The sequence below is a fragment of the Rana temporaria genome, chromosome 10 (genome assembly GCF_905171775.1).
Source record: "Rana temporaria chromosome 10, aRanTem1.1, whole genome shotgun sequence".
In the NCBI taxonomy this organism is placed as follows: domain Eukaryota; kingdom Metazoa; phylum Chordata; class Amphibia; order Anura; family Ranidae; genus Rana; species Rana temporaria.
Window position 1 is genome coordinate 55,020,163 of NC_053498.1, and position 20,076 is coordinate 55,040,238.

Consider the following 20,076-nt stretch of genomic DNA (forward strand, 5'->3'; position numbering starts at 1 on the left):
AAAAGCCCGTTAAAAAGAATGTCTTGTTGTAAATGTGTAACTGTACGTTAGAGTTGGGTAAATGTTTTGGTTCGAGCAAAAATTCGGACAGAATATCGCCTGTTCGCCCGTTCCGGGAACCTCGAATTTGCGAGGCACTCGGCGGGATGTTCGCCTGTTGAGTCCCCTACAATGCACTGCGCGCTGCACAGTGCATTCTAGGGTCTCAATTGAATAAAGCCTTGAACCTGACCACTGGTAAAATTTGGGTAATGAGCCCCCCCATCATTTCTGGAAGGCCAACAAGAAAAGGCAGACATTCCCATGCCACTATGAGGGGGCCATCAACATCTGTGTCCACAGCCAAAGGTGGATGTGGTCCGTCCTCAGGAAGGACACATTAGTCTCTGTTTAGTGATGTTGACCATGCTATCCAGCCACAGCATGCAGAGGAGGTGGTGGACTGACTTATTAAATCATCTTCATTCTCCTCATCCACTATAACCCAAGCTCAAACGAAATGTGCAGTTCACCGCAGCTGCCAGAGCGGCTCATTCTGTCTCCTTGTCCACAGCTGCTCCTGCCATAGCCCCAGCATCATGCATGGAGGAGTCAGCTGAATTATTTGAACACAGCTTCTTGAGAATGCACAGATATTACTTGATTCTGATGATGTTGGTTCTGAGGTAGAGGAAGAAAATAGCACAAGCCTACAAAAGTGAGGAAAGTGAGGGGGAGGCAAAACCCCAACGAGGCAGGATGTTCAACAGAGGCAGCCATCATGTTAGTGTAGAGAGCAGCCACCCTATTACATCAGATTGTGGAGCTGTTATCTCCCAGCCCACTTACCACAACTCAGCTGTGTGGGCTTTTTTAGCACATGTGCAGCCAATAGTACTGTTGAAATTTGCAATCTCTTCCGCAAGCAGATCAAGTGTGGCAAAAACACCAGCCATTTGGGTACCACATGCTTGACAAGGCATTTAACCTCCCACCCATTGGCAAGAGCCCCTGAAAGCCACACACAATGGACACAATTCTTCTCCTTACTCCTCATGTCTACCCCTGCTATATCTCATGACCTCTAGTAGCCTCCACTGACAGGGAAGATTGTAAAGCAAAGTGTGTTACAGGTCCTTGAAACACTTCTGCCAGCAGCACACTACCAGCTGTAGAGTATAGCAGGCAAATTTCTCTGCCCCAGCTGCTGCATCGGGAAAAAAAAATACACTCCCTGCCCCCCGCATTCCCAGCGTCTAACTTCCAATTTGTCCAAATAAAGAAAGCTTGCATGAAAAATCAATTTAAATGTAATTTCTTTTCTTTATAAATGTCATTTTTGCTGCAGCAGGTTCTATACATGGTACAGACACACCACCTTACAGGCAGACTGGTCCCCTTGACCCCCAGGCACTATATTTAAAGACATTTTTAACTTTTATTGTTTCACTTTAAGCATCATTAAAATCACTCCTCCTTTAAAAACAATCTTTTTTTTAAAGTTAAATTTTACATTGGTACATGTCCCCCAGGGTAGTACCCATACCCTTATACCTTTTTAGGGCACAAGCCGAACCGGGGGACGTTCTGCCCATCTCTACTGTAAATCTCGGTGATGCCTTTGGGGCAGGGGCGGATCCAGGGAGGGGGGGGGGCAACAGGGAAATTGCCTCCCCCGAGAAATTAACTAATTAGAAATTAGCTAATTTCTAGTTGCGGAATTTGCGGACACCATAGAGGCTGAGCGGCTCCGTAAGTCCGCGTGCGAGCAGGGCTGCCATCAGGACCGTACAACCCATATACCTGTAAGCTTCTTTGGGCACTTTCCCTGCACATTTTCTGAGGACCGGCGCCGCAATGAAGCACTTATTACAGCAGCACACCTAGCCGATGGAGTCTGGGCTTCTCCATTCTGACCAGGGGCGGACTGAGGGCTCAGGGTAAGTGGGGAGGGGTACACTTGCCACTGTGGGGACAGCAGCAGTGCCATTGCTTCTAAATACATACACTGCACTGGCAGTGTATGTATTTAGAATCTCCAAAGCTCCTTTCTGTCATCCCCCCTCTTCTGAACTGTGAGGCCTTGTACACACGACCGAACATGTCTGCTGAAACTGGTCCGCGGACCAGTTTCCGCGGACATGTTCGGTCGTGTGTAGGGCCTACCGGACAATTTTCCGGCCTAGCAGACAGGTTTCCAGCGGACAAAAGTTTCTTAGCATGCTAAGAAACATGTCCGCTGGAAAGCTGTCCGTCGGACATGTCCGATGGTTAGTACAACTCATCGGACATGTCCGCTGGCCCGAAATCCCACGCATGCATCGAAGTGATTCGACGCATGCGTGGAAGCATTGAACTTCCTGGGTCGCGCACGTCGCCGCCACGTCACCGTGTATTCTGTCCGCGGGGAATTTGGTCTGATGGTGTGTACACACATCAGACCAAATGCTCCCAGCAGACATGTCCGATGAAAACGGTCCGCGGACCGTTTTCATCTGACATGTCTGGTCGTGTGTACAAGGCCTGAGAGATCTGACTCAACCCCCATCCCTCCAATCACCAGTGCGATGTGCTGAGGGGGGCGGAGCTCACTGTAGCTGCTGCTGGATGGCATGGCTGCTCACATTACAGGGAGGAGGTGAGATTGTTTTTTTTTTTTTAGTAAAGTCTCCTTCAGAGAAAAAGCTGTCAAAGTTTCTGTAGGATTTATATTGCAGTGATAAGGGGACACCGACAATGAACAGCCTGTGTCTCCCAAGCTAGCACACCTATTAAAATAAACTGCCCCATTCACTCAGTCCAGATAATGTGAATGTAATTTATGACCACTTCACACTTCACACTTCTGATTGTACAGACTCAGAGCTTGGATAACACAGGGTTAAATTAATTGTCATGAATTTATTTGACATTATCTGGACATACATAGAGTTCTACTGATTGGATTATTTAGATATATATTTACATTTTATAACAGGAAGATGTTTTCTTTGAGGACCAATTTTGTATTTATATAATAGTGGATGAGCACAATAGTTTATTTTTATTATAAACATCACTATATGACCACATCTCAGCCCCATACTCCCCCCCAGCTTGCATCACCCCCAGACCACTTCATATATCAAGCTGATGGCCATCACCCAGACCCTTATATACCAAACATCACCCCCTGGTCACCCCACAGACTGCCATTAAAATAAATCCTTCTCCATTCTGCCACTGTCATACCCTCCACAGTCCTCTCCTCTACTTACTGGAGTAATTACACTGGACTGGATCTGGGCTGTACCGACAGCACAGAAGGGATAGAAGGACTACAGAGGAAGAACACTGTAAGAGAGGACCGATATAGAGGGGAGATGAGACTGGGGAAGGATGACCAAAAATGGAAGAAGAGAAAGACATGAGATGGCGACGATGGGACTGCAAAAGGAGGATGATGTGGGATGGAGGAGATGAGACTGGAGAAGGAAGAGGACATGGGGTGGGTGACAAGGAACTGGAAGAGGAGCACATGGGATGGAGGATAAGGGAGTGGAGGAGGAAGAGGACATGGGAAAGAGGAGATGGGACTGGAGGAGGAAGAGGATGGAGGAGGAGGACATGGGATGGGGAGAAGCGACTGGAAGAGGAACACATGTGATGGAGGAGGACATGGGATGAAGGATATGGGAGTGGAGGATGAAGAGGACATGGGATGGAGGATATATTGGGTTGTAAGAGTATGCACCGAAGGACTTGGTCGGATGGCCAGTGGGTGGATTTGGTGGGACAGCCAGTGGGCAGGCCTTGAGGAATGTTTGTGGTCAGGCCGGGGGGCCCCAGACATAAAGCTGTGTAAGGGGCCCCAAAATTTCTGATGGCTGCCATGCGTGCGAGTGACAGAGTGGGTGATTGATAGCGTGGGCTGCCGGGTGCCTCGGTGTGTGGGCTCGGCGGCGAGTGGGTGGTCAGCTGGTCGGCTCTGTGGGTGAGCGGGCAGCTGACCAATCAAAAAGCTGGTGGCCGGGGGAGCAGGGAGATGACAGCATCTCTCACCGCCCCACGCCTGTCCTGCATCCCTGCAGTAACTTCTGCCCTCACTGTGCAGGCAGCAGAGAGATTATATCATCTCTCTGCTGCCTGACTCTGACAAGCAAAACACCAGCTTATCACGTGACAATCCGCAAGGTGAGGTGGCAAGTGACAATCTGCATTTGGTGGCAGGCAAGTGACATTCCACAACTTGTGGCAAGTGACAATCCACAACGTGTGGCAAGTGACAATCCACAACGTGTGGCAGGCGACGTGGCAAGTGACACTCTGCATCTGGTGGCAGTTGGCGTGGCAAGTGACAATCCACAACGTGTGGCAAGTGACAATCCACAACGTGTGGCAGGCGACGTGGCAAGTGACAATCCGCAACACGTGGCATGTGAAGTGGCAAGTGAGAAGTTGCATCTGGTGGCAGGTGGCGTGGCAAGTGACACACTCGGGGCTCCCACTGATTCTGCATTATAGTGAGTTGAACCATTTCGTTTTATATTACAATGTAATAATATAAATAATGCGCTTCAATCATCCTGACACCGTAACAACCATGGTGCCTTGATCATCAAAGCGCTAACCCTAGTAATTTCCCTGATAAATTGCCCCTAAAAAAAAATATTTTCAGTTAGTGCCCCTCCCGAGACTAGACTCTGGATCCGCCCCTGCTTTGGGGACTGTTGTAGCATGTCCCATGCTGATGAACATTTTCTATAGACATAGGCCCAGATTCACAGAGAGCAAGGCGCACATTACACCGCCGAGAGCAAACACCGTACGCCACGCGAACGTAGCGCGGAGAGGCAAGCATTGCATCCAGCAAGCCAGTGCTCCCAACGCTGCGCAATGCTCCCAACGAAGGCGCACACCGGTGTAGGTGGAAGTGGGCGTAACCTCATGCAAATGAGGCGTGACCCCATGCAAATGATGGGCCGAGCGCCAGACAGGTACGTATCACGAACTGCGCATGCGCCGTGACGTGGACGCATGCACAGCACCCCTCTGCGCCTGCTCACAACCATGCCGGCACAACTGCCTAAGCTATGCCGGATCACCTCGTACACCGTGAACATAACATACGCCCAGCCAGACACACGTCCAACGCACAATACGCCGGCTTGTGTTCCCTGGTGCAGACCTGTGCATGTCTGTTGCCGGGTTGCACCTCATCTATGGGGAATAACTTAACGCTGGACGTACAACTTACGCGCATCTCACGTAGCATGCGCTGGGCACACGCACGTTCGTGAATCGGCGTATTTCCCTAATTTGCATTTTTGAATGGCTAATCGATGGGAGCAGCACCATGCGCCCAGCCCATATGTGCGCCCACCCTACGCCGGCGTGTGCAAGCTACGTCGGCGGGATGTAGCCTGTTTTTAGGTCGCATGTTGGTTCGTGGGTCTGCCGCACACATACGCCGGCGCACATTTGCACTTACGTTGGCGTAACGTGTTATACGTCGGCGTAAGTGCTTTGTGAATCTGGGCCATACTGTATATTCTATCAGGCCGGGTACAGACGAGCAAACATGTACGATGAAACCGGTCCGTCGGACCGTTTTCACCGTACATGTCTGCCCGGGGATTTCTGTATGGTGGCTGTACTCACCATCATACAGAAATCCGCGCGTAAACAATACGCGGGGCGTGTCCGCGTCGTCGCCGCGACGATGACGCGGCGACGTTGGCGGCCCTGCCAGTTCAATGCTTCCACGCATGCGTCAAAGTCATTCGACGCATGCGAGGGATGGCGGGCGCTCTGACATGTACGGTAGGTCTGTACAGACGACCGAACATGTCCGAGCGGGCAGGATTTCAGCGGGCTGTTTTAAAACAAGTCCAGAAATATTTGCCCGCTGGAAAAAGGCCCGGCGGGCAAATGTTTGCTGGAATCCTGCCCGCTCGGGCCTACACACGACCGAACATGTCTGCTGAAACTGGTCCGCGGACCAGTTTCAGCAGACATGTTCGGTCGTGTGTACGGCCCATTAAGCTGAACACATGGAGAGTGTATCTGTGCCAGAAGACATTGGTGGAACAATGACTGTGATTGCACACACCCATCTATACTGAGGAGATAGGAGCTTTTGTGGATTTTAACCTTTTTATGGGTAACTGCCTTGTTGCCAAACACGCGAGTGTAAGGGGTCATTACTGATCCGCCCCGTGTGAAAGAGGCCTAAGGCATTACTTTTTGGTGAGTTCATTACTGACAGGGAGCGGTTCTGTGTGACATGCATGGTGTGATTTGAAGACTTTCTCACCCTTTGGAAGAAGGTTTACTTGATCTTGGACATTTCTTTTACTTCTTTATGGACTTTCAGTTTTTGAATTTCTATTTACTCACCACTGTGTCTACATTTTCATGTGTAGTTCAGTTTAGCGCTGCTGTTCACTCAATTTTGGGGTGATCATTATGAATACTGTATATTAAAACAATAGAATTTTCAGCCAGCATGATAAAACTGTGTAATCATACAATATATTTTATTGTTAATTCATTTAACTTGCTTCCCTTTTTTAAACTTTTTCTGAACCATAAATGTGGGTGGATGGCAACAAGCATATCATTGTATTCAGCTGCCAATACAATTCAGCTTGCAATTACAAGATGTAGTAGTTATTAGAATTATACAACCATTTTAAATTATAGAAATTTGGGGGAATTCCACTTCCGTAAAAGTTCCCAAATTTTCTTCCAAGCAGTGACAACACTTTAACTTTCAAAGATATAATCTTAAGGAATCAATTTTCATCATTTTAATTGCTAGTTCTACATAGGTGTGGTAAGATACTCATGCTGATATACTGTATGTCATTTTACATCCAAGTATTTTACATATATCAAGGTTTGCCTGCCAAATTTCTACTTATCTAATTATCAAATAAAGTGAACACTTAAGCCTTGTACACATGATCCAATTGTTGGTTAACCAAAAGTCAGATTTTTGTGTTCAGGGCGTATGCCTGGATCTTGTCTTGCATACTAACGGTACACATTTGTCGGCAAACAAACACGAACGTAGTGATGTACTACGAGGAATTTCAACCGAGCGCCACCCTATGGGCCCCTTCTACTAATTTCATGTTTGGTGAGCATTGATTCCAAGCATGCATGTTTGTACTTTCAACTTTTGTGTGACGGATTTGTGCATTGACCATCAGAAATTCTGACAACAAACCGCTGTCCGCCGAAAATTTAGTAGAATGTCATCCAACATTTGTTGGCCGAAAGTTGGACAACAATTGTCAAAAGGAGAGTACTAATAGTCAGATTTTGTCTGTCAACAGACAATCCCCTGCCAACAATTGGATCGTGTGTACGAGGCTTTAATCCTTACTAAAGCCCCAAAGGCATGGTTCATCTTTACCAAAAAAAATGCCTATGCAGGTAAAAACTAATTGTAAATGTTTTATAATATCCTTGCTATAGGTGTAGTCCATTTCTGTACCTCTTGAAGCCTGACTGAAAAACACCCAGAGGTTGAACCTTCCCATCCTGCCTTGTTGCTAGGATGATATGAAGACATGCACAACTGTTTACTGTTTAATGTTTACCTTCATCGTCACAGGAGCAAGCTCTTTCTCTGACTCAAACTGCATCACATGAGTTTCCCCCTCTAATGTTGCAGCTCTGAGCTCGGTGTTTGAGAGCTTGCTGCTGTGCTGGTGGGGGTCACCAGTAATAGCTGGGCATATCTTAATAAAGTCCTAGCAACAAGGCGGGATGAGGGGATACAGTTTATGGGAGTTTTTCAGTCAGACCTAGTGAGGTACATAAATGGACTACATCTATAGCAAGGGCATTAATCAACTTTGGTCAAAGCTGTACAGTTTGTTTTTACCTACAGGTGCCCCTTACCTGCATAGGCAGATTTTTGGTTAACTATGCCTTTGAAGCTAGCAATTCATGCTGCCGACTATTGTATTCAGAGAATAAAAAATCCTTGGCATCCTTGGCTGACTGAATACCCAAACAGTGCCATCTGATTGGATGCACTCACTGCATGTGCTATGTAACTATGTAATTTGTCATGCAGGGTGGTGCCAACAGGGCCATCCATGGCTTGAATTTCAGGAATCAGTCAAAACTTAGCAAGTTCATGGTCAACTTTAGATTCCAGCTTACACTTTCCTGACATGGCTACAAAGGGCTGTGCTTGGAATTTTGTTCTTGATACTGTTGTCACGAGACAACTGATCTATCCAGATTAGGGATGAGCCGAACACTCCCCTGTTCGGTTCGCACCAGAACCTTCGAAGGGACCGAACGTTCGCGCGAACATTTTTGAAGTCTATGGGACTCGAACGTTCGAATTTAAAAGTGCTCATTTGAAAGCCTAATATGCAAGTTATTGTCGTAAAACGGGTTTGAGAACCCGGGTCTTGCCCCAGGGGACATGTATCAATGTAAAAAAAAGTTTCAAAAACTGTCTTTTTTCTGGAGCAGTGATTTTTAATGATGCTTAAAGTGAAAATATCATACCAGCTGGGTGTCTATAGTATGCCTGTGAAGTGGCGCGTGTTTAGAACTGTCCCTGCACAAAATGAGATTACTATAAGAACAAAGTCATTTAAAACTGCTTGGGGCTTTAAAGTAATGTGTGGTCCCTGCAATATGGATGAAAATCATTGAGAAAAATAGCATGGGTTTCCCCGCCCCCTCCCCCCAGATCATTACCAACCCCTTTGGCCCTATATACTTTGAACAGCAGTATACAGGTGGTGCAAACACGACAGGGACTGTAGGTTTGTTGTTAAGTAGAATCTGTTTGCAATTTTGAACTGGTACTTTTTTAAAGTGTAGCTCCAGCCATAAATCTATTTTTAAGCTTTTCTGAAAACATAGAGAAGGGTTATCACCCCTGTAACATTTGTTTTGCTGTCTGTGTGCATCTGTTCAGAAGATTGCAATTCACTTTCTGTCCCAATGACAAATAATTTTTTGAAAATTAGTTTTTTTTAGTGAAACAAGGATTAGTGATAAAGCATTAGTGGACAGAAGACACCTCTAAGGCCCCGTACTCACGACCAAACATGTCTGCTGAAACTGGCCCGCAGGCCAGTTTCAGCAGACATGTTTGGTCGTGTGTGGGCGCGAGCGGGCCGAATTCCAGCAAACATTTGCCCGCCGGGCCTTTTCCCAGCAGACAAATATTCGTGGACTTGTTTTAAAACAGTCCGCTGGAATTCGGCCCGCTCGGACATGTACGGTCGTCAGTACAGACCTACCGTACATGTCCAGGCGCCCGCCGTCCCTCGCATGCGTCGAATGACTTCGACGCATGCGTGGAAGCATTTTAAAGGCGGGCCGCCCACGTCGCCGCGTCATTGTCGCGGCGACACCGCGTCATCGACGCGGCGACACCGCGGACACGCCCCGCGTATTGTTTACGCGCGGACTTCTGTACGATGGTGTGTACAACCATCGTACAGAAGCCCTCTGGCAGACATGTATGGTGGAAACGGTCCGACGGACCGCTTTCACCATACATGTTTGCTCGTGAGTACCCGGCCTTACAGAAGAGAATTTCCCTTCCTTGGGGTAGATTTCCTCTCACTTCCTGTTGTCTCCTCCCGTTTGCAAGTAGAAGTCGCTTGTAAGTTGGATGTTTGAAAGTAGGGACTTGCCGTATATACTCTGCACCTAGGGCCCTAGGTGTTGGTGTTGGTGTTGCCACAACACTGTAAGCCCTTACAGTTAGTCTTGGTCTGGAACGCCCTGCTGTGTGAACTATTATATCAAGAATTGTAATTACATGCCATTGTTGAGCAGTGGTAGAAAAACTGGGCCTTTGGTGCTGGTACCACAACACTGTAAGTCCTCACAATTACTCTTGGTGGGCACAGGAATGGGCCCTGCTGTGAAATATTAGATCAAGAATTGTAATTACACACCCCTGTTGAACAGGGGCAGGAAAATTGGGCCTTAGACACTGGCACAACACTGCAACCCCTCACAGATACTCTAGTTGGAGCGCAGGAATGAGCCTGCTGCAAAGTATTGCATCAAAAATTGTAATTATACGCCCCTGTTAAACAGGGGCAGAAAAATTGGGCCTTAGCCACTGGTGCTGGTGCCACAACACAGCAACCAATTACAGATACTCGAGTTGGAGCGCAGGAATGAGTCCGCGGCAAAGTATTGCATCAAAAATTTTAATTACACGCCCCTGTTAAACAGGGGCAGAAAAATTGGGCCTTAGCCACTGGTGGCGGTGCCCAGAACCAAAAATGTTCTTACAAGCTATCAGCATGATCATTGAGGAGGAAAAGGATAGTCACTCAGCATAACAGGATAGTCACTCAGCATCAGCATAGGCAGTCTTGAAGGGATCTGACATTTAAAAAAAAAAAATATTCAGTTACATCAGCATCAGGTGCTTGGTAGCTGGTGTGATCAAAGCCTGATTCATTTTTTATGAAGGTCAGTCGATCGTCCGAGTCGGTGGAGAGGCGCACACTGTGATCGGTTACAAAGCCTCCAGCAGCATTGAATGTGCGTTCTGAAAGAACGCTGGATGCAGGACAAGCCAGTAGCTCAATTGCGTACTGTGCAAGCTCTGGCCAGTGATCCCTCCTCAAGACCCAGTAAGCCAGAGGATTTTCGTTGGTAAAGGTGTCCAAGTCTGATCTTTCCCCTAGGTATTCCCGCACCATGTAAAACAGACGCTGGCGATGGTTGCTGGAACTGGTCATACCTTGGGGCTGCGAACTAAAAAATTGTCTGAACGCATCGGTCAAACGGCCACCTTCTCCTCCGCTCCTTCTGTAACTGACCCAAGCCTCAGCAACATATTGTCCAGGACCAGGATTTTGTAACCTCCCAGTCTCTGGGAACGCGTTGCACAGACCTTTCTGCAAGGCCCCCCGAAGATGTTTTATCCTCTACTCCTTCTGTGCCGGCAAGATAAGGTTCGCAACCTTACTCTTTTAAGGTGGATCAAGGAGGGTTGCCAGCCAGTAATGATCCCTCTCCTTGATAGCACGAATACAAGGATCCTTTCGCAGGCTTTGCAGGATCAGGGAGGCCATACAACGTAGGCTTGCTGAGGCATTCGGTGCGAAGTCCTCTGGGTCACTGAGGACGACATGATCCGCAGTCACCTCGTCCCAGCCACGTACAAGTCCATGGGTTTCTTGGGACTGTAATTGATCCCTTGAAGACTGCTGCTGTTGCTGAGTGCTAGGCTCCACCTCCATGCTGACACAATCCTCCTCCTCTTCCTGTGTGATAGTCGGGCAAGCAGGAACACTGTCTGGATAAAGGGGGCCTTGAGAGGTAAGGAAGTCCTCTTCTTCCTCCTTCTGTTCTGCCTCAAGGGCCCTGTCCATTATTCCATGCAGCGTGTGCTCCAACAGGTGAATAACAGGGACAGTGTCACTGATGCATGCACTGTCACTGCTCACCATCCTCGTGGCCTCCTCAAATGGTGACAGGACAGTGTACACATCCCTGATCATGGCCCACTGGCGTGGGGAAAAAAAACAAGCTCCCCTGACCCTGTCCTGCTGCCATATTGGCACAGATACTCATTGATGGCCCTCTGCTGCGTGTGCAGCTGCTGCAGCATGGTCAACGTAGAGTTCCACCTGGTGGGCATGTCACAGATTAGGCGGTTCTTGGGCAGGTTGTATTCCTTTTGGAGATCTGCCAGCCGAGCACTGGCATTATATGACCGTCGTAAATGCACACAGAGTTTCCTGGCCTGCTTCAGGACATGCTGTAAGCCCAGGTACCTGCCTAAGAACCGCTGCACCACCAAGTTAAGGACATGAGCAAAACAGGGCACATTGGTCAGTTGTCCCTGTCGCAGGGCGGAGAGGAGGTTGGTGCCATTGTCACAAACCATCATTAAGCTGGCGTGGCGTCAACCACCTCTGAGCCTGCCCCTGCAGAGCTGACAGAACCTCTGGCCCAGTGTGGCTCCTGTCCCCCAAGCACACCAGCTCAAGCACCGCATGGCATCTCTTTGCCTACGTACGTGCGTAGCCCCTTGAATGCCTACAGAGAACCACTGGTTCAGAGGACATATCAGCACAAGAAGAGGCCACAGAGGAAGAAGAAGAGCAGGGGGTGGAGGAGAGAGGTGTGTCACAACCAGTAGTAGCATTTTGGAGGCGTGGTGGCGGAACAACCTCCAACACTACTGTATCTTGTCCTGTGTCCTTCCCAGCTGCCAGCAGAGTCACCCAATGCGCCGTGAAAGATAGGTAATGTCCCTGTCCATGCCCGCTGGACCATGAGTCAGCGGTAATATGCACCTTACCACTGACCGCCCTGTCCAGCGAGGCATCGCCTTCCACATGCCGGTAGAGAGCCGGAATCGCCTTCTGTGAGAAAAAGTGGCGTTTGGGAGCTTGCCACTGAGGTACCACACATTCCACAAACTCACGGAAGGGGCAGAATCTACAGTTGTATTCAAAATTATTCAACCCCCACTGAAATTGATTGTTTTGGCCAGTTTGACATTGATTTTGATCATTCAGTCATCCTGCTTACAATTAAATCAACGAGGCACGTGTAGGTCAGACAAATATAACATAACATTTGTAATGAAATAACCACAAATGTCTTTTCTGTGCTCACATCATTATCAGTTTTATTCAATTCCCAAGTGACATTCAATCTCAGTACTTAGTACAACATCCTTTTACAGTTATAACCGCTTTTAAACGTGAAGCATAGCTTGACACACGTGTCTTGCAGCGATCTACGGGTATCTTCGCCCATTCGTCATGGGCAAAAGCCTCCAGTTCAGTCACATTCTTAGGCTTGCGCACTGCAACTGCTTTCTTTAAGTCCCACCAGAGGTTCTCAATCGGATTTAAGTCTGGTGACTGCGATGGCCACTCCAAAATGTTCCAGCCTTTAATCTGCAACCATGCTCTAGTGGACTTGGAGGTATGCTTGGGATCATTGTCCTGTTGAAAGGTCCAACGTCTCCCAAGCCTCAGGTTTGTGACGGACTGCATCACATTGTCATCCAATATCTCCTGGTACTGAAGAGAATTCATGGTACCTTGCACACGCTGAAGCTTCCCTGTACCTGCAGAAGCAAAACAGCCCCAAAGCATGATTGACCCCCCGCCATGCTTCACAGTAGGCAAGGTGTTCTTTTCATCATAGACTTTGTTCTTCCTCATCCAAACATAGCTTTGATCCATGGGCCCAAACAGTTCTAATTTTGTTTCATCAGTCCACAGAACACAATCCCAAAACTTATGTGCTTTGTCCACATGACTTTTGGCATACTGCAGTCGACTCTTCTTATTCTTTGGAGACAGCAAGGGGGTGCGCCTGGGAGTTCTGGCATGGAGGCCTTCATTACGCAGTGTGCGCCGTATTGTCTGAGCAGAAACTTCAGTACCCACATCTGACAAATCTTTTCTCAGTTCCTCAGCAGTCACACAGGGACTTTTCTCCACTCTACGCTTCAGGTAGCGCACAGCAGTCAAAGTCAGCATCTTCTTTCTGCCACGACCAGGTAGCATTTCAACAGTGCCCTTTGCCTTGAATTTGCGAATGATGCTTCCTATGGTGTCTCTTGGTATGTTTAACATTTTTGCAATCTTCTTATAGCCATTGCCCTTCCTGTGAAGAGTAATCACCTATTCTCTTGTCTTCCTGGACCATTCTCTTGACTTCACCATGTTTGTAACCACACCAGTAAATGTCTAGAAGGAGCTGAGTATCACAGTCATTTTAAAGCTGCCTAATTGGTGCTTATTAGGCTTTATTGCTGCTCCCTGACATCCACAGGTGTTTTCAATACCTGATTGAAAACACTTCAATGAACCTCTGTTCTTCAGAGTGGTAGTCTTTAAGGGGTTGAATAATTGTGTAAATGAAGAATTAACAAAAGAAACATTGACTACTGTATTACAAAACCAATTGATGTCATTTTAGTAGCATATGGTTCTTTAAGAAGTCCTTGTAGGATTTCATTCTGAATACAATTACAAATGTACACTAAATTCCCTAAAACCCTTTACAGCATTGGGGGTTGAATAATTTTGAACACAACTGTACCAACTTAAAAGGCAGCAATTGAAGTGCTAGCAATTTAGCTAAGCTAGCATTCAACAGCTGGACATGTGGATGGCTGGGAGAGAACTTCTTTCGGCGCTGCAGCAGCTCGGGCAGGGAAATTTGCCTAGTACAATCTGCCATCGGTGTACCAATAGTAGATTGCCCACAAGTACTTGGCTGTGACACACCTAATTCTACACCTTCAATCCTATCAGTGCAGGCTTTAGAGAGGACTGAGGGTATAGTGGGGTTGGAGATCCCAGCTGATGAGGAGCAAGAAGAGGTCCGCTTTGTTCTTTGGTGTGGGTCTTTGAGGTACGCTTGCCAACGAACTGCATGGCAGGTCGACATATGTCTGGTCAAGCATGTGGTACCCAAGCGGGTGATGTTTTGGCCACGCGAGATACGCTTGAGACATATGTTGCAAATAGCAGCGGTGCGATCTGATGCACTCGTCTTAAAAAAGGCCCACACCAAAGAACTTTTGGAATAATGCTGAGAGACAGAAGCGACCTGCACATGTGTAGCTCTGCGTTGTGATTCAGTCGATGTTCTGCCCTTAAGATGGCCCCTGGAGGGCATCCTGCCTCGTTGGAGATGTGCCTCCTTGTGATGGAGTTAATAAAATGATTATTTTGTGTTTATGTTATTTTTCTCCTAAACCACTCAAATATTGGTTTCCTTTCTTATAGTGTTTTATTTATTTTATTTCTTGATATATATTATATATATATATATATATATATACAGGGCTTTTTTTCAGGGGGAACTTGGGGGAACTCAGTTCCACCACCTTTGGCTCAGACCCTTTGGTGCCTGCTTACCACAATCACTTGTAAACACAGAAGTCTGGTTTCTGTGTTTACAAGTGACAGCTCTGCACTCTGTGTGTAACCCCCTGAACTCTGCACTCTGTATGTAATGCAATCCTGGTATTTAATTCCCCTTTAAGACCCTTCTACTGTTTGTGAAATCTGAACGGGGTCGTGGTTGAGTTCCTGCACCTATTTTCTGAGAAAAAAAGCTCTGTATATATATATATATATATATATATATATATATATATATATATATATATAGATGTGTGTGGGTGTGTTGCAACAATATTACTTTCCTTAAAAGAAGTCATTATAGAGTTAAAAAAAAACATTAGGGGTCATAAGTGAAAACAGCTGCTATTCCTCCCTCCTTCCGGCCCCCTCCACCGAAGAAGCAAAATGGCGAATGAGTGTGGAATGTGAGCCACGAGGTCAAGAATAGACATCACAAGAAGAAAACCATATATGGACTAAGCGAATCAGTTGTGCTCATATGAATGATGTCATTCTGTCTATAAAGCTGTGGTAACAATAAAAGTTCCTTCTCTTTGCGGCTGGACATTGAAGGCAGCAGACTGTTTCTCTTCATCTGCATGTTTTCACAATTTGGATCAGAGGCAGTTTTAGGTTGGCCTGGTGTTGTGCCAGGGGACGTCCATATCATCTTTCTCCTCCTCTCTCCTATCAGGCACCCACGTAGAGTCAGTGGGCCAGATTCACATACAATGGTGCATCTTTCTGCCGGCGTAGCGCATCTTTTTTCCACTACGCCGGACCAGCGCGGAGAGGCATGTACAATATTCACAAAGAAATTTCTCACCCAGATGCTCCAGCGGGTCGTATTTTAGACGGCGTAAGGCGGCGTAACTGTAACTGGGCGTCACCCTATGCAAATGAAGCTCCGGCCGTGGCGCAGGGAGATACGTCGGGCGGATCTTTTCCCGCACATGCGCAGTGACATCGACGAGCTGACTGCCCCCATCTGCGCATGCGCACAACTGTGCCCCGGCGTGACCCCTAAGATACGCCGGCCCACTGCCTACGCCCAGTGCATAAATACGCCCAGACATGCACCCAACAAGTGCAAAAGTACCCAAGCATTTTTTGTTCCTGCTAGGTCTTTTGCATCTTGTTTTTTGGGGGAAGTATGGCTGCAGGAGAGTCTTCAGGTGACCGGAGGATGTCTAATTTCAGGCCAGAGGAGAAGGCTGTAATTATAGATGGGCTCTCCCAACATGGTGCCCGCCTCTATGGGCCACAGAGTGGCCACACTGGCAAAGCAGATAAAATCTGCATCTATGCAGAGATAACCACACAGGTTAATGCTCTGGGTGTGGCGGAGAGGGAGCCGAAGCACATCCATAAAAAGATTAACGACCTGCGGAGACTGGTTAAAGAGAAATTAGTGGCGAGGAAGAAACATGCCACTGGCTTAGGTGGAGGACCAGCCACCAGGATCACCCTGACGCCTGAGGACATGGTCGTGGCCAGGTTCCTGGATAGGGAGCTTGTGGAGGGCCTGGAGGGATTCGATTCTGGGGATCAGCCCTTGAGGACAGGTAAGTGTGTTTTATCTTCTTTCTGGTGTGTAGCATGTGTGGGGGGGGGGGGAAACATGTGACAAGTGTGTGGGTCCACCAACATCTGAATGTTTCGTGTCATCCACAGATGTGCAGGATGGAGCTGGGCCGTCATCGGCTGCAGGGCGACCCACCTCATCCATGGTGGAGACTGCCCCTACCTCAGTGCTGGATGAAGTGGAGGAGGAGCACGTCGGGGTAGAGGAGGATGCAGTTTATCTGTTGGAGGAGACCTCCATTCATGGCCCCTCTCAAACCTCCCCCCTCATGAGAGTTACCCCCTCACGGCTCTCAATCCCTATCAGGGATAGCCCCTCACGGCTCTCAATCCCTATCAGGGCTAGCCCCTCACGGGACACCATCCCATCCAGGGATTCCCCCTCACGGGACACCATCCCATCCAGGGATTCCCCCTCACGGGACACCATCCCATCCAGCCGGCCTCAAGCCTCTCCTGCCCCTAGGAAGGCTTCCAAAAAAACTTGTGGAGTCCCTGAGCAGTTTGAGGACCATCTGGCAAGGGACCAGACAAGGCAGACCCGCCATATTGGGAGTCTTGCGGGGGATCTGCATCGGGTCGCAGATAGCCTGGCCTCCTCGGCCGAGAGCCAGGCTGCCTGCACTGTGGCTGTGCAGGCGGCCATCACGCAGCAGGCTGGGCAGAGTCGTGTCATCAATGAAAGTCTGCAGGACGTTGTTGGGAACGGGGCAGCCCTTCTGTCCTGTCTGGTGGACCTGTAGGCCACAACATCTGGCCTGGTCTCAGAGGTCCGGAGCCTGGCAGCTGCTGTCAGAGAGGAGGGGAGGCTGACACGGCGCCAGCAGCGCAGCAATACAACCCACCGGCGGCAGATGCAGGCTGCGACAAATTCATACCTCCACCGGCTAGCTGTGGCAATGGAGGGCAGCCAGGCAGCCAAGGAGAGACTGGGGGAGGTTCCACCACCAGCCCCCCCAGCTGAGGCTCGCCCCAGGCAACTGCGCCCCAGGAGCCTAGGGACAAGACGAAGCCCATGACAGGGCCGTTGATTTTTTTTGCTAATTATTTGATACTCAGGTTATGAGTTTTTTTTACTTTGTTACTCAGGTTATGAGTTATTTTTACTTTGTTACTCAGATTATGAGTTTTTTTTACTTTGTTACTCAGGTTATGAGTTATTTTTACTTTGTTACTCAGGTTATGAGTTTTTTTTTTTATATCCCTGCACACGGTCAGTAGTGCAGGCTTCAGTGTGAATGGTGTGTGAATGTGGGGGGGGTGAACTGTGGCCCGGATTCAGAAAGAATCGCGTAAGTTTGGGCAGGCGTAGCGTATCTCATATACACTACGCCGCCGTAACTTAGAGAGGCAGGTACCGTATTCAGAAACAACTTGCTTTGGCCAATTATGGCTCTCTGTTTTTTGCAAGCTGTGATTGGCCAAGCATGCGGTCAAGGCTTCACTTCCTGATTCCCTCACCGAGGATGGCGGCGGAAGCAGCCAAGGACCGAGCGATTGCTCAGCCTCGGCTGCTGACATCGCGGGCGCGCTGGACAGGTAAGTGTCCATTTTTTAAAAGTCAGCAGCTGCCGTATTTGTAGCTGCTGGCTTTTATAAAAAAAAAAGAAAATTGGCCGAACCTCTGCTTTAAGTCTATTTCTGATACTGTCTTCTGTTAGCCATGAGGGTACATGAGGTTTAATGTAGAAACATGTAAAATAATGCATTTAGGTGGTAAAAATATGAATGCAATCTACTCACTAGGGGTGAACCTCAATAGCATACAATGCCAAGCTGCTGCTAACAAAGCAAACAGAATATTGGCATGCATTAAAAAGGGGATTAACTCCAGAGATAAAACAATAATTCTACCACTCTACAAGACTTGCTGTCCAGTTCTGGGCACCAGTCCTCAGTAAGAATGTAGTGGAAATGGAGCGAGTACAAAGAAGGGCAACAAAGCTAATAAAGGGTCTGGAGGATATTAGTTATGAGGATAGGTTACGAGCACTGAACTTATTCTCTCTGGAGAAGAGACGTTTGAGAGGGGATATCATTTCAATGTACATTCTGTGATGTTTTATCAGCATTCTTGGTTACTATTTGTGTTCTCTTTGTCTTTTGTAACCAAATTCCCTTCTTCATCCTTTATGGGGCCAATATATTCTGGTCTTACTGTTTATGTATTTAAAGAATTTATTTTTATTTTTTTTACTCTCCTCCGCTATGTGTCTTTCATGGTCTATCTTAGCCACCCTGATTATCCTCTTAGGCCCCGTACACACGAGAGGATCCATCCGCTGGAATTGATCCGCGGACCGGCTCCAGCGGATAGATCCCCTGGTGTGTACAATCCAGCGGATCTGTTTCCGCTGATTTTTTTCCCCTGGGATGGATTTCAAGCGGATAAAAATTTGAAGACATGCTTTAAAATCTATCTGCTTGAATCCATCCCAACGGATTGATCCGCTGGTCTGTACAGACTCACCGGATCAATCCGTCCGAATGGATCCCCCGCATGCGTCGTAATGATTCGACGCATGCGTGGAATTCCTTATATGACAGTGTCGCGCACGTCGCCGCGTCATCATCGCGGCGACGGCGCGACACGTCATCGCGATGGGATTTCGGCGCGGATTTCGATCCGATGGTGAGTACACTCCATCGGATCAAAATCCTCACAAATCCTCTAGAGGATTTATCCGCGGAAACGGTCCGGTGGACCGTATCCGCGGATAAATCCTCTCGTGTGTACTAGGCCTCACACTTCTTATTGCATTCTTTGTATTGTTGGAATGCTGACAATGACCCCTCAGTCTTGTATTTTGTTAAAGGCCTTTTCTTTTGCTTTTATATGCATATTTACATTAGATTTTAGCCACCCAGGATTAATTTTAGCCCGTTTAAATGTATTTCCTGTTGGAATGCACTGGCCAATACCCTTTTTTTGTATGCTCTTAAAGCACTCCCATTTTTCCTCCATGTACTTAGTTCCTAGGATTTTATCCCATTTAATAGCATCTAGCAAGGAGCACAATTAAGGGAAGTTGACTCTTTTGAAATTTAGTGTACCTGTATTTCCCTTGTGCTTCAAATTTTTGTGATTTATACTGAAACTAATTAACCTGTGGTCGCAGCTTCATATGTTGCCCCATATTTCCAGATCCGCGATCAGGTCTGTATTGTTAGTAATCAGTAGGTCTAGTAGTATGGTATCTCTTGTTGGTGCACTCACCAACTGACCCATGAAATTATCCTGCAAGACATTTAGGAAAAGGCGAGCCTTAGACGAATGCGCGGTTCCCTCAGCCCAGTGTATATCTGGATAATTAAAATCCCCCATTATAATAACATTTCCCAGACCTGACGCCATTCCAAGCTGTGATAGGAGGTCTAGTTCCCCCTCCTTCCTCAGGTTAGGGTGCCTGTAGCATACACCCACTATTAATTTCCCATTATTTTCCTCTCTTTGGAGCTCCATCCACAAGGATTCCACCTCCTCCCTTGCTCCATTAGTGATGTTGTCCCTTACGTTCACTTGTATATCACTCTTGATAAAGAGGCATACCCCTCCCCTTTCCTACCCTTCCTATCTCTACGATATAGGGAATACCCCCTGGATGGTTGCCAGTCAATCGTGTGACCTGTCAAACCA

The 20,076-nt window shown here is 47.6% G+C and overlaps 1 protein-coding gene across 6 annotated transcripts in view; it reads right to left on the minus strand.

Moving 5' to 3' along the window:
- FLT3LG (fms related receptor tyrosine kinase 3 ligand) overlaps nucleotides 1-20,076 on the minus strand; it is a 330,696-nt gene that overhangs the window by 249,054 nt on the left and 61,566 nt on the right. The window lies entirely within an intron of this gene.